Here is a 15,191-nt window from a genome sequence, read left to right on the forward strand (position 1 = left end):
CGCGTCCAAAACCATGGACCGAAAACCATCGCGCTAAAAACCATGTGCGAAAATCATGCACAAATCCATAGGTAGGTCCGCCCAACCTAATATAGGGTCCAAAAACAAAATTTTCCAGGGCGATGCCCTGAACCCCATAGAGGGGGGCTACCTGCACCCCTAAAACCCCTTGTGACCCCCACACTATGCAATCGACCCAACGAAGGGGGGGCTGCGCCCCCATCTAACCCTCTTGGTTAACTATGTGGGCTAGTCTTGGAAATGATATAACACAACCCAACATTCTCCCACTTGTTGTTTTCTTTCCACAGCGGGCCACAAGAGAGCTTAGCCATTTATCCAACCCTGCAATGCCCATTGTTTCTCTACAGCAAGAGAAATTCTCAGAGCTCGTAAATTTTGTCAATGCATTTGCAGTATTCTTCAAAGTGTCCACCTTTACTAGCAACACCTTGTTGTCTTCTATCATATCCCTCACAATGTGATACTGAACATCAATGTGCTTTGTCTTTGAATGATATGCAGGGTTATTTGCCAAGAAAATTGCACTTTGGCTATCACAGTCTATCCTTATAGCCCCCTATACTAACCCCATACTTGAACACAATCTTTGCAACCAAACTGCTTCCTTGCTTGCATGAGTGGCTGCCGTGTATTCTGCCTCTGTAGTTGATAGTTCCACTTTAGATTATTTCTTACCCATCCAACTGACTGCACCTCCAAATACGTTAAACACATACCCACTTGTAGATCTTCCCTGGTCCATATCTCCAACCCAGTTTGCATCAACAAAGCCACGAATATCCAATACTCTGTCCAATCCTAGTCTTCCTTGTTAGCACAAACCATAATCACTAGTGCCACGCAAATACCTAAAAACTCGCTTCACTATTGTCCAGTGCTCCTTCCCTTGTTTTGACATATGCCTGCTCAATACTCCCATTGCATGTGCAATGCCTGGTCTAGTACAGACCATTGCATACATCAGGCTACCGACTGCACTTGCATATGGAACATGGGACATGTCCTCCTCCTCTTCTTGTGTCTTGGGACGCTATTCAACAGATAAATTCTGATCCAAGTGGATGTTGGTGGCCACCCACCTATCCCACTTGGACCCCCACAACTGTCACTTTCAGGTTTTTAGTTTCATAAATTGTAGCACAATTTACTATTTTTAGCAGTTTTTCGAGTCCTTAACTTCAAGAGCCGTTTTGAGGCCCTAAACGACGTTTTTTGGGAAATATGGGTCCATGGACCAATGTTGCTCTTCCCAAAGTTGTAGTGCTCGGATAGATATTTCTAACGAGCTATTGTACGCGTCAAACGAAGGTCGGGTGCCAAAGTTACGACCTTGGGAAATTGATGTACCAACTTACCCAAAACAGGGCCCACAATTTGGCGTTTCATCTTCTAGAGTTAGGTTTTGGGATGTTAAGGGTTTTCCATTGTTTCTCAACAATAAATAGGCCTTCGAGCCTCATTGTAACATAGTTGAGAGGCATGTAGCCGCCACATCTCTTCTCAGAGATAAGCTACCATTGCCCTAGCTGGTTTATTTCAATTTATGTTTGTAAGCATATTTTAGTATTTACATTAATGAAATGAAGTATTATTTCCATTGCATCTCTGTGTTTATGGTTATCTCTGTAATTTGTTGCCTTCCTGTTTAAATCCAAATCAGTGGTATCAGAGTGGTCTGCTTTTTCTCTATTTTTTTTGCATGTCCCCAACGAGGTCAGGATATAAGGAGTTAGGGCTTGAACTGGTCGAACCTTTGGAAGAGCGGCCTCACAAATCCTGATGGCCTCCCATGGCGGATGAAAAGAAATATGAGGGAGCAGGATATCCTATCAAAATCTTGCTCGAAGAAGCCCTCGAGTGACAAAGGAACATGATGATGACTAGCTTTGCCCAGACCCTTCAGTGGCTACCTAGAGGCGATGCACCGGCTTCTAGTAGCTACTTTGGAAACGCCACGCCCTTTAAGGTACAAGTTAATTTTGAAATCCCCATCTTCAAGGGTTAAATAGACATAGATGCCATAGATAAATGGTTAAATCTACTAGATGGGTATTTTTTTGTTCATGATTTTTCCAATCGGGAAAATATTATTTTTGCTCTTCTCAAAGCAGGCTCGCACGTCAAGGACTAGTGGGAAACCTACTGCGAGCAGAAGGATGAAAGTACAAGCTCATTATTTTCAGCTGCACCCACTTGGAATTCATTCCAATATGCCATTAGGGAGAAGTATTACCCTGTCAAAAGCTATGAGGGAAAATACATAAAGTGGACCATGCTGCGGCAGGGAAGGGACCAAGATCTGCCGTAGTTCACCAACATTTTTTATACCCTTCACACACAGTTGGGTATCAAATATTCTAAGCTACATCTGGTACTCAAATACCACGACTTCCTACATAGGTACATCTAGGAAGAGATGGAGTTCCTGAAAATCTCTTTGCTTGACATGACGTACCGATACATTGTCAAAATCGAGTAGAAGTTTAAACAGAAGAAGCGGGACTTTGGATATGTGAATCCAAAACAAAAGAAAGGCTTCCCCAAATCACAGAACAAAGGATAAATCCAAGACGGGGAAACCCAAGACAACTTGTTGAAGCCACAAGAAAGGAATAACACCATGAAGTCGAAGGACATAGGAAAGTGGTATGAGTTCCATAAGAGCCCCACTCACAACACAAGTGAGTGTCGAATCAAGCAGTCGCTGCTGGCCGAGTTGAAGGCTTTCGAATCAAATGCATGTTTCGACCTTGAGTCAGAACCCAACAAGGGGGATGGCAAAAGGAAGAAGATCATTGATGCGGAGCCCAATGCCACTATTGCCACCGCCAAGATCCAGAGGAGGGGGAGCGACTTTTCCACTCACAAATGTGGGTGAAGGGTTTGCCGCTGCAATTCATTGTTGACAGTGGGAGCCAAAAGAACCTCATTTCAGCAAAGGTCGTGAAGCAGTTGGGCCTACCGACTACACCACACGTATAGCCGTACAATATCTAGTGGCTTCACCAAGGACGAGATCTTCGAGTTCACCAACAGTGCCGCCTTCCCTACAACATCAAACGCTTCACAGATGAGGTATTGTGTGATGTTACACCTCTGGATGTTTGTGATGTATTATTAGGCTAGAAATACTTGTGGAGGTGACATGTTGTGTATGACTCAAGGCCTCGCATTGTTATTATCACTTTGGGTAATTCATTATATAGGATACCAAAGATAGCCCCACCTATTGCCACCTCTTTGATCACTGCTAAGAAAGGCAACAAGCTCATCTCCCAGACTAGGAAATTCATTTTCTATCTAGTTTGCTCCCAAAGTAAGGGGAAGATCATCGCTACATCCATGACCCCTGCAAATGGTTCCTCCATGTAGCAGAAGTAGCAAATGGATACAGTCATGAAATCAGACAAGAACAACTTCTCCTCACCCACAGGGGTACCACACAAGCTTCAGGTGGGCAACAAAGTCTGGTTACATTGACAGAAAGAATGCCTTACCAGAACCCATTAGAAGCTCAGACCACTCCGACAAGGTCTTACAGCATTACCAAGGTTATGGGAAACAATTCCTTGGAGCACAACATTCATTCATTCCTTCACTTGCACTGAGTGTTCAATGTGTACCGCCCTTGACCATGCTTCCCACCATTACTGCACACATCCGAGATTGCAGAATAGCTCACCAGGGACCAAGTTTAGTAGATGGAGGAACTCAACGCAATGGGGACCATTGCTTCTTAAGGGGGGAGGAATGATTTAGGTGGATTTTGGTGGCCACCAACCTATCCCACTTGGACCCCCACAACTATCTCTTTCAATTTTTTAGTTTCATAAATTGTAGCACAGTTTACTATTTTTAGCAGTTTTTCAGTTTGCAACTTCCGGAGCCATTTTGAGGTCCTAAATGACGTTTTTTGAGAAATCTGGGTCTAGGTATCTATGTCCCCTTCCAAATGTTGTAGTGTTCGGATAGATCTTTCTAACGAGATATTGTACGTGTCAAACGAAGATCGGGTGCCAAAATTATGACCCTGGGAAGTTGATGTACCAACTTACCCAAAACGGGGCCCACAATTTGGCGTTTCATCTTCTAGGGTTAGGTTTTGGGATGTTAAGGGTTTTCCATTGTTTCTCAACAATAAATAGGCCTTCGAGCCTCATTGTAACATAGTTGAGAGGCATGTAGCCGCCACATCTCTTCTTAGAGATAAGCTACCATCGCACTAGCTGGTTTATTTCCATTTCTGTTTGTAAGCATATTTCAGTATTTTACATTAATGAAATGAAGCATTATTTCCGCTGCATCTCTGTGTTTATGGTTATCGTTGTAATTTTTTGCATTCTTATTTAAATCCGGATCAACTTCACACCTATAGGAATAGAAACCTTCCCCGGTTTACTATCCTGCTTATTAAACCTCTACAGTATTTTCCCGACATACTTCCTCTGGTTTAACTAGAGCTTCCTCTTTGCCCGATCTCTTTTATATTCCATGCCAAAAATATAGTTTGCAGCACCAAGATATTTCGTGTCGAATTTGGAGGACAATTGGGTCTTCAAATCCTGGATAATTTCTTTGTCATTTCCAACCAACAACATATCATCCACATACAAGACCAGATAAATAACATGGTCACCAATTAATTTAAAATACACACAGTGATCTGCTTTGCTTCTGGTGAAGCCAAGTCCCCATATAAATGTATCAAATTTCTGATACCACATCCTTGGTGACTATTTTAACCCATGCAGAGACTTCTTTAACATGCATACCGGTTCTTTCTTACCCTTCACCGCAAAGCCTTCAAGTTGCTTCATGTAGATTTCCTCTTCCAGATCCTCGTGAAGAAATGTTGTCTTCACATCCATTTGTTCTACCTCAAAATCAAAAGTAGCAGCAATAGATAAAAGTAATCTAATAGAAGATACCTTGGCAACAGGAGAAAAAATATCACCAAAATCAATTCCCGACACCTGGGAATAACCTTTTGCTACCATCCGAGCTTTGTATTTCTCCACCTTTCCTTTTGCATTCGTCTTCTTCTTGAACACCCGCCAATGGGTTTCCTTCCAGCCGACAACTCCACCAAATCCCAAGCCTCATTTTCGTGCAAATATGCCATTTCATCAACCATGGCCTCTTTCCAGAGTTTGCCATCCCCTGAATCTACTACTTCCTTCACAGTTCTAGGATCATCGTCAGTAATAGATAAAGAAAAATTTGAACAAAAGCAGATGGACTATACCTTTCTGGCTGCCTTCTTTCTCGAACTGATCTTCTCACCCCCGGAGTTTGTGGCTCTTCATCTTCTGATTCCTCCACTGTTGTAGACTTTGATTCTTCCTCCTTAAGCTCAAACTCTATCTTCTCAGGTTCCTGTAGTTGGACTTCATGTTTAATAATATCCTTTACCTCTCTAAACAACACATCTCGGTTATACACAACCTTCCTTGTTACTGGGTTCCAAAGCTTATAACCCTTTAAACCATCCTTATACCCAATAAAGATGCACTTTTTAGATTTACTATCCAACTTCGTTTGTTTCTCCTTTGGAACATGTACATATGCATCACATCCAAATACCCTCATATGTGAAAGAGAGGGTTTCTTACCAGTCCATACCTCTTATGGAGTCTTATCCTCCAAAGTTGATGAAGGTGATCTATTGACCAAGTAACATGCTATTTCCACCGCCTCTGCCTAGAATTCCTGTCCTAACCTGGCACCACTAAGCATGCTTCTTGACCTTTCCATCAATGTCTTGTTCATTCTTTATGCAACTCCATTTTTCTCAGGTGTGTATGGAGTAGTCTTCTACCGTGCCATACCACACTTCTTACAGAATTCTTCAAATTACTTACTGCAAAACTCTTCACTGTTATCTATCGTCGACACCTTTATCTTCTTCTCTGTCTAGTTTTCCACTAGAGCCTTAAATTCTTTAAACCTGTCAAAGACTTTAGATTTCTTCTTAAGGAAATATATCCATGTATTCATTGAGAATTCATCTATAAATGATACATATTACACAGGCTTATCCAGTGATGGAACCTTCACAGGTCCAAACACATCACTGTGCACAAGTTCTAATATCTGTTTCGCCCTCTTACCACCAGAGGGGAAACTCAACCGATTTTGCTTCCCATATACACAATTTTCATGGAAATCAAAATCCAGAGAGCTATTACTCATACCTTCTACCATACCTTTACCATGAAGTATTTGAACGCCCTTCTCTCCAATATCTCTAAGCCTTTGATGCCACAACATGGTCTTCTCTCTAGAGACCACTAGATTTTATGCTCCACTTTCAAGAACCACAGAGTTGTTGCACACATCAACAACAATGCTACCTTGCAGCTTTTACAAAGTTCCAATCCAAACTCCCCGCATCAATACCAGTTCTCCATGAACCATGTTGCAGGTATCCTTCTCGAACACTGTTTTTACACCCGCATCATCCAACTTGCTTACAGAAATCAGATTTTTGGCCAATGCAGGAATATGCAAAACACTCGGAATTTTTCTAAACCTTTCATCTTGCAACTTCAACTTTACTTTTCCATGATCAATGATTCTAGCCTTCCTATCATCCTCTAAGAAGACATCACCACCATCGTATTTCTCATACTTGCATAACCACTCTCTATGGGGAGTGAAGTGAAAGGATGCACCTAAGTCAATCAACCATACCTCATGATCTACATGTGTACTTGAAGAAGCCAAGTACACATCCCCACCTTCATCTAAGGTGGTTTTTGCCTCTACAGAAGGAGCATCATCAGATCCCTTTCCTTTATCAAGATCTTTAAATTTACAGTCCCTTTTGTAGTGCCCTTCCCTTTCGCATTTCCAACACACCACCTCTATAGATTTTCCTGGAGATTTAGATCTCCCACTCAATGAATTATTTCTTTTTTCTATTCTGGGACCATCCTCGTACAAACAAGGCATCACCATTCTAGTTCTCCATATTTTTCTGTCTCATCTCCTCCATCAGCAAGGATGAGACTATGTCATCAAACTGCAAGGTAGTTGTATTGCTACCTATTGTAATAACTAGACTATCCCATGAATCTGGTAGAGAACACAACAAACTAATGCACTTATCTTCATCTAAAATTTTAATACAATAGATACTAACTGACCTACCATAGTATTAAATGGGTTCAGATGCTCTATCACCGAGTCTCTATCTTTCATCCTTAGGTTATACAACTTTTTCCACAGGAACAGTTTATTCCCCAGAGACTTAGATTGGTACAAAGTCCCTATCTTGTCCCACAAAGCCTTCGTTGTAGCTTCCCTTGATACATTCAACAATACTAAATCTGAGACACATAATCGTATTATGCTCCTTGCCTTCTGATCCAACTTCTTCCATTCTTCATCGAACACTCCCATTGGTTTAGTACCTGGATCTACCGCGATCCACTGATCTTTATCCACCAACAAGTCCTCCATCTTGAGTTTCCACAACTCAAAACTCTGACCATTAAATTTCTTGATCTATATCTTTCCACTGCTCGCCATCTTCTTTCACCACCAAAATCGATCTCATAGATCTCCCACTGAACAGGGTCTACCACAGGCCTGAGCGAAACCCCTCAGCAACAAAGGCATCCCCTTGAAGCCAAAACAGCTCTGATACCAAATGTATGTTTTAACCCTATACAGAAATTACCTACATATGAATTCTAAAACATAGAAAATAAAAAATGCAAGAGCATAACACATAAAACACATATACATAGAGATTTTCCCGTGGATCCCAAAACCGAGACTACCAGCTTGTTTTTTCATTATATTCCTTTCAATTTTACAATACATATTTATACATGCCAAAGCATATAATACCATGGATTGAAAACCATTGCGTCAAAAACCATGGACCGAAAACCATTGCACCCAAAACCATGTGCAAAAATCATGCACAAAACCATGGGTAGGTCTGCCCAACCTAATATAGGGTCCCAAAACAAAATTTTCTGGGGCGCTGCCCCGTACCCCATAGAGGGGGGCTACCTGCACCCCTCAAACCCCCTTGACCCCCCCACTATGCAATCAGCGCAACAAAGGGGGGGCTCCGCCCCCGCTCTAACCCCCCCGGTTAACTACGTGGGCTAGTCGTGGAAAGAATATAACACAACCCAACAAGAGGCACTCAACACAATGGGGACCATTGCTTCCTGGGGGGGTGGGGATTGATCCAGTTGGATTTTGGTGGCCACTTGACTATTCCACTTGGACCCCCAACACTATCTCTTTCATTATCACAATTTCCTTAACTGTAGCACAATTTACTATTTTTGGCGGTTTTTCGAGTCGTGAACGTTCGAAGCCATTTTGAGGCCCTAAATGACATTTTTTGGGAAAACCAAGGCAACATTAGATATTAATTGGTTTTTACCTCTCTAAAGTTGTATTCCTCTGATAGATATTTCTAACAAGGTATTGTGCGTGTCAAGCGGAGATCATATGCCAAAGTTACGACCATAGGAAGTTGGTGTACCAATTTACCCAAACAAGACTGATAGTTTTGGCACTCCATCTCCTATGGTTAGGTTTTTGGATGTGTAGGGTTTTTCATTGTTTCCCAATAATAAATAGGCCTTCTAGCCTCATTGTAAGACCATTCATAGGCATGTATCTGCCACATCTCTTCTCAATGATAAGCTACCCTCTCTCGAGCTAGTCTTATTTCCATTATGTTTGTGAGAATATTTTAATATTTGATATTAGTGAAATGAAGTGTTATTTATGTTGCGTATATGTTTTTATCGTTATATCTATACTTTGTTGCATTCCTGTTTAAGTTTGGATCATTGCCGGAGTGGTTGGGATGGCTCCTGGGAGTTCTGTTACTGATGTGGAAGGTCTGTATGGTGTGCTTCTATCGATTCCACTTCTTTAACTGACACATAGGGAGTCAAATTATATCATAGTAACTTCTCATCACATGTTTAACCCAGTTGTGTGGTTACTTGGGTAGATTTGGGAGGAGGGTGTGTTAGAGTGGTATCAAAGGATGGTTCACCCCTCTAACTGGATGGGTTGTGTGTTGGTCATGCATTCATGTCGGTTGCATATGTGTTTCTTGTGTTGTAAGACTATGTTCTTGTTGCATTTGTATCGTATAGGTTATGGTTGCAGTGAGGTTGCCATGGGAACTTGATGGTGTTGTTGTGGAGTGTGTTGGCATGCATGTATGGTTGATCATGCATGGTTTATGAACGTTAGTATTCACATGTGGTCAAGTGTACAATGATGCAGTGGTTGTTCTCATGCATGATATCATGGTATGTGTAGTTGATATGGTCATGCATTGATGATTGGACTCTAGCTAGAATGATGGTTATATTCTTATATGCTTATGTGTTATATTTCTATATGTTGTCATGATCATGTTATACATGTATTATGTTTATTTGTTCCTACAGACGAGGTATCCTCCCTGGATTATGCTAAGGTATGTTGGTTTATTGTGATTTGGTTTAGCTGACATGATATACCTTACAGGAAGAATATCAAACATGAGTAGCAAGATGGTATACTATAGCTCCCAAGACTCTCCTTATGGATCATATGAGCAATGGGTGTTGGGCACTCTTCTAATTTTTCACACAATGAGAAGCTTAAAGGAAGAAATAAGGAGTTGTAAGGCAGACAATGACATAAACATACAAGCACGGGAGAAACAAGTAGAGTTAAATGGAGTGATACTTCAGAGTTTGTCAGAATTGCAGTGACATGGACCCCTTCGGATCAACCATGAGTAGGAGGACAAAACTAATGGGGCATATTGCAACAAGTCTCATGGTGAGTATAGGTTGGATGGAGAGGACATGATCAAAGATGGAAGGTCTTTGGATACTCCGGATGGGAGAGGTGATGTATGCGGGTATTATCCTAGTTCTAGTTTTGACAGACATTATGATCGACATCATTATCATACTGAAAGGAGGAGTGACAAGGGATATTTTTCGAACGAGTTTAAGAAATAAAAGACACCTACATTTGATGGAGAGATGAAGAAATCACAGGATGCAGAGGCATGGTTTCTTGGTATGAGGAAATTCTTTAGGTTGCATGACTATTCAAAGAAAATGAAATCTATAATATCTACATTCAGTCTCAAAGGTAAAGTAGATATCTAGTGGGAAGATGTGAAGAATGACATAGGTATTCATGAGGAGGACTTGACTTGGAGTGAGTTCGAGAGGCTACTCCGAAAGAAGTATCTATCGAAGAGATACTTCGCTGACAGGGAAAAATAATTCTATGAACTAAAGGTGGGATCGATGACAGATGAGGAGTACACTAGTAGATCCTTGGAGCTACTGAGGTATGTGCCTCAACTCAAGGAGGACAAGGCCAATATTCAAATATTTGTTAGTGGATTACTGATTGCATTCAAAGCGAGATTAAGTTCGATGAGCCTAGATCATTGGAGGAGGCCATCCGAAAGCTAAATCATTGTTATGAGGAATCGAAGCATAGATCTGAGACTAAGTAGGATTGGAAGGGTAATGATAAGAATAAAGAAAAAAGGGACAAGAACCAAACAATACCTTAGGGTACAGGTTATAAAGAGAATGTAGTGCAGTTTAAGAAGTTCACTGCATCTGATAGAGGACAGGGACATCGATCTAAGTAGAACAAGGATGAAATTTGGAAGCCTATAGAGTGTTGGACTTATGCAAAGATCATCATAGGAGATATTGTCCACAACATGAGGGTGGTAGACGTAGACCTACAGTGCTCAGGAGGCACAGACAGTGGGAGATGTTGGGCAGAGTATTCCTAGAATCTATGCAACACTGGATAACAGATAGGCACATCAGTAGGTGTCTATTATCGAGATGGAAAGTAGGCTTTATAATCAATTTGTTTCTATTTTTACTAACCCTCGATCTAATTATAATTATCTTAATCCTAATCTGGTGGATAAGTGCGGTTTGAGTAAAGAATTTCATGCAGATTCTTGGTTAATGTAGTTGGCTATAGGTACCAAGAAGAGAGTTCATCATTGGGTAAGATCTTGTAGATTTGATTTGAATGGTATGCCTACCTGAACACATTTGAATGTATTACCATTGGGATCATACAATATGTTGTTCGACATGGATTGGTTGTACCTTCATGGAACCAAGGTCGATGGTTATGACAAATAAATTGAGCGCTTGCATGACAATGGGGAACAAAGAATTTTGCAGGGTAAGAAGAAAGAAACAAGAGTTAGAATGGTGACAACTATGCAAACCAAGCATAGTCACAAGAAAGGGTGTGTGTTATTTGCACTGCACATTTATATTGAAAAAGGTAAGGAAGTTTAGGATGTAGATGTTTTGAGAAGGTACCTAGTTCTACAGCAGTTTCAGGATGTATTCCCTGAAGATATTTTAGAGTTCCCACCTCACAGGGAGGTAGACTTTTCTAGATGCCACGGGTAGCTCCAACATGAAAGGAACCTTATAATATGAGTACACTTGAGTTGGTAGAGTTGAAGCTATAGTTTAAGGAAATTCTTGGAAAGGGATACATTAGGCCAAGGGTATCACCATAGGGCACACTGTACTATTTGTGAAGAAGAAGGATGGTACTCTTAGGTTGTGCATTTACTATAGATAGTTAAACAAAGTGGCCATCAAGAACAGGTAGCTTTTACTGAAGATTGATGACTTGTTTGATCAATTGGAGGGAGTAACAGTGTTCTCTAAGATTGATCTGAGATCTAGATATCATCAGGTACAAACTAAAGAAGAGGAAATCTACAAGACAACTTTTCGGACTAGGTATGGGAATTATGAGTTTGTTGTAGTTCCATTTGGTTTAATTAATTCTCTAGCTATCTTTATGTGCTTGATGAATAGTGTGTTGTGTATGTATTTGGACAAGTTTTTTATTGTGTTCATTGATGATATATTGGTATATTCTAAAAATGAAGAAGAGCATTCTGAGCATTTAGTAGCAGTGTTGATATTGTTGAGAGAGCATCAATTGTACTCATCAAGTGCAGTTACTTTCAGATTGAGGTACACTACTTAGGAGATCTGGTTTCCAAGGATGGCATAGAATTGGACCCATAAAAGGTCAGAGCTATCATGGAGTGGGAAGCTCCCAGGAATGTGGATGAGGTGAGATCCTTCATGGGGTTAGCATGTTATTACAGGAGGTTAATCAAGAAATTCTTGTAGATTTATTATCCTATCACATCATTACATAGAAAAGGTAAGAATAGTGAATGGACAAAGGAGTGTGCGGCCAGTGTTGAGCAGCTCAAACAATTGTTGACAGATGCACCAATGTTAAATATTGCATATCCAGACAAAGAGTTTGTAGTATGTACAAATTATTGCAAGAGAGGACTTGGTGGAGTCCTTATGCCAGATGGACAAGTGGTATGCCATGAGTCATAGAAACTAAATGAGCACTAACCCAACACATGATATTGAGTTAGAATTGATCATACATGCATTGAAGATGTGGAGGCACTATCTTCTTGGCAATAGATTTGTATTGATGAGTGATCATAGTGGTTTGTGGTATCTATTTAACTAGGAAGGCTCAGTGGTTGGCTATGATCAGTGAGTTCGACTTTGAGATAAGATATATCAAAGGTAAAGAGAATAGGGTGGCAGATGCTCTTAGCAGGCAGATATAGGTAAATCACATAGCAGCTATGAGCTCCTATGGGATAGATTTATAGGATATAATTTTGCAGGCAGGTCAACAGGATGACAGGTATATGGAGATCGTGCACAAGTTGTAGTTGAGTACAGGTAGTGGTATAGTTACAGGTAGTTGTACAAGTACAAGTAGTGGTACAAGTACAAGTATAGATGTAGGTGCACAGGATGTGGACTATCATCTCATGGTAGATGGATTTGTTAGGTTTAGGGATAGGATATATGTGTTAGATAACAGTGAAATCAAGAAGGTGATATTGAGGGAGTTTCATACGAAACCATATTCAAGTCACCCAGGATATTAGAATACACTAACAGTGGTAAATAAGTTTTACCATTAGCTGAATTTGAAGAGAGATGTAGCAGAGTTTGTGGATAGGTACTTGGATTGTTAGTAGGTGAAGGCAGAGTGTAAGCATCCAAGTGGACTGCTACAGTCAATTCTGATTCTAGAATGGAAACGAGAGGTCATTTCCATGAACTTTATCACAGGTTTTCTGAGGAAAGTGAGACAACATGATTCGATCATGGTAGTGGTGGACATATTGACAAAGGTAGCACACTTCATTCTAGTGAAGTCTACATTATTAGCGAGTGATGTAGCACATGTCTTCATTGGGGAAGTGGTTAGATTGCATAGAGTTTTGAAGAAGATTGTGTTAGACAGGGATGTGAAGTTCACTTCCAAGTTTTGGAAGGAGTTATTTGTAGGTTTGGGCACAGAGTTGGCTTTCAGTACAATGTATCATTCGCAAACAGATGGACAAATAGAGAGGGTCAATAAGACATTGGATGACATGTTGAGGATGTATGTGATGCATTAGCAATGGAAGTGGGAAGAGTACTTTCCAGTAGTAGAGTTCGCTTACAAAAATGGGTACCACGAGTTAGTAAGGATGATTCTATTTAAGGTATTGTATGGGCGAGGTTGTAATGCTCCCATCCATTGGAGATATCCAGTTAACAAGGTGTTGATTGGACTCGACATGTTGGTAGATATGGAGCAAGAAATGCAGGTAATCAAGAAGAATTTGAAAGAATAACAAGATAGGTAGAAGAGCTATGTAGATGAGAGTAGATTGTTCAAGGAGTTCTAGGTTTGGGAACAGGTGTACTTGTGCATCAAACCAAAGAATATCTCCTTGCAGATTGGATCATGTGCCAAGCTGGCACCCCAATTTTGTGGACCTTTTAGGATTATTGAGAGGATTGGGCCCGTAGGCTATCTACTTGCATTGCCTCTGACATTGAAATTCCATGATGTTTTCTATGTGTCATTTCTTAAGAAGTATCTCAAACATGTTGATCATGTGATTGATTGGTCAGTATTGTAGGTGGATCTAGAAGGAGAGTTCTAGCCAGAACCGTAGTGAATTTTTTAGAGAAAGATGTTCATGCTTCGAAATCGAGAAGGTTAAAAGTACAATGGAAGCTCTTTGGGCCTGATGAAGCTACATGGTAGATGGAATATTATATGTAGGCTATGTATCCTACCTTATTCATTGGTTGAGAAGATGTTTTGGTATATGTATTTGGTATAAGTTTTTGGTACATGTTTTGGTGATGTTTGATATATGTACATATATATATGGATGTAAGTACCACCATGAGCTATGTTATAAAGATCCAATAAGCAGTATGGGTGTCATGTCATTATGATGTTATACTTGTTATGTTTTCATGTTGGTTTTCTTCTCAACAAGATGACCATTGTAAATACCGCAACGAGCTATGTTATAAAGCTCCATGGGCAGAATTTTTTTCTTACAACAGTATTGGTGGTTGTAGGTGTTGTTGAACACCGAGGACAGTGTTCTCCCAAGGGGGAGGGTTTTGTAATAACCCTAGTGAAAATTCCATGTAGAAGTTAATAAAGAAAAAATAATAACCATGGTTGATGGGACATTTATTCCAAGCTGAATGTTGGGAAAACACATAGTGATGGGGATCAATAGTCATTGATTAATGGCTAAGGAAATCAGAAAAGTAAATGGAAAAAGTTTTGCAAAAGAAAAATGGAATTTTGGCTCATTTATTTATGAAAATAATGGAAATTAGGAGAAAAGGGAGGTGAAAGGTCACGGGTTTCATGTTGGGAAGAAAATGAAGGAAAATAATGGAAAATGAAGAAAATAGAGGCCTCATTAATAAAAGGGCTTCTGAGGATCAATTCACAATTTTTTTTGGGTTCATTTTTGGAACTCTCTCTATTCTCTCTCTCTCTCTCTCATACTCTTGAACCCTTGAGTATTCTTGGAGCACACTTGGAGAGTGAGGTATACTTGGAGTTTTGGAGCAAGAAGGAAAAGGAAGAGTAGGAAATCACAAGAGGACATTAGGATCAACAGTTACAACAGGTTTTGTTTGCAAGTACCGAGTTGCATGTATGTTCTACTCACTAGTTTTGGCATGCATGGCATATGATGTGGTTTATTGGTCATGATATGTCATTGGCATGGAGGATTGTCTGGATTGACA

This window comes from Pinus tabuliformis, chromosome 5_2 (genome assembly GCF_031772625.1).
Source record: "Pinus tabuliformis cultivar Carrire ecotype Pingquan chromosome 5_2, CPIR1, whole genome shotgun sequence".
Taxonomy (NCBI): domain Eukaryota; kingdom Viridiplantae; phylum Streptophyta; class Pinopsida; order Pinales; family Pinaceae; genus Pinus; species Pinus tabuliformis.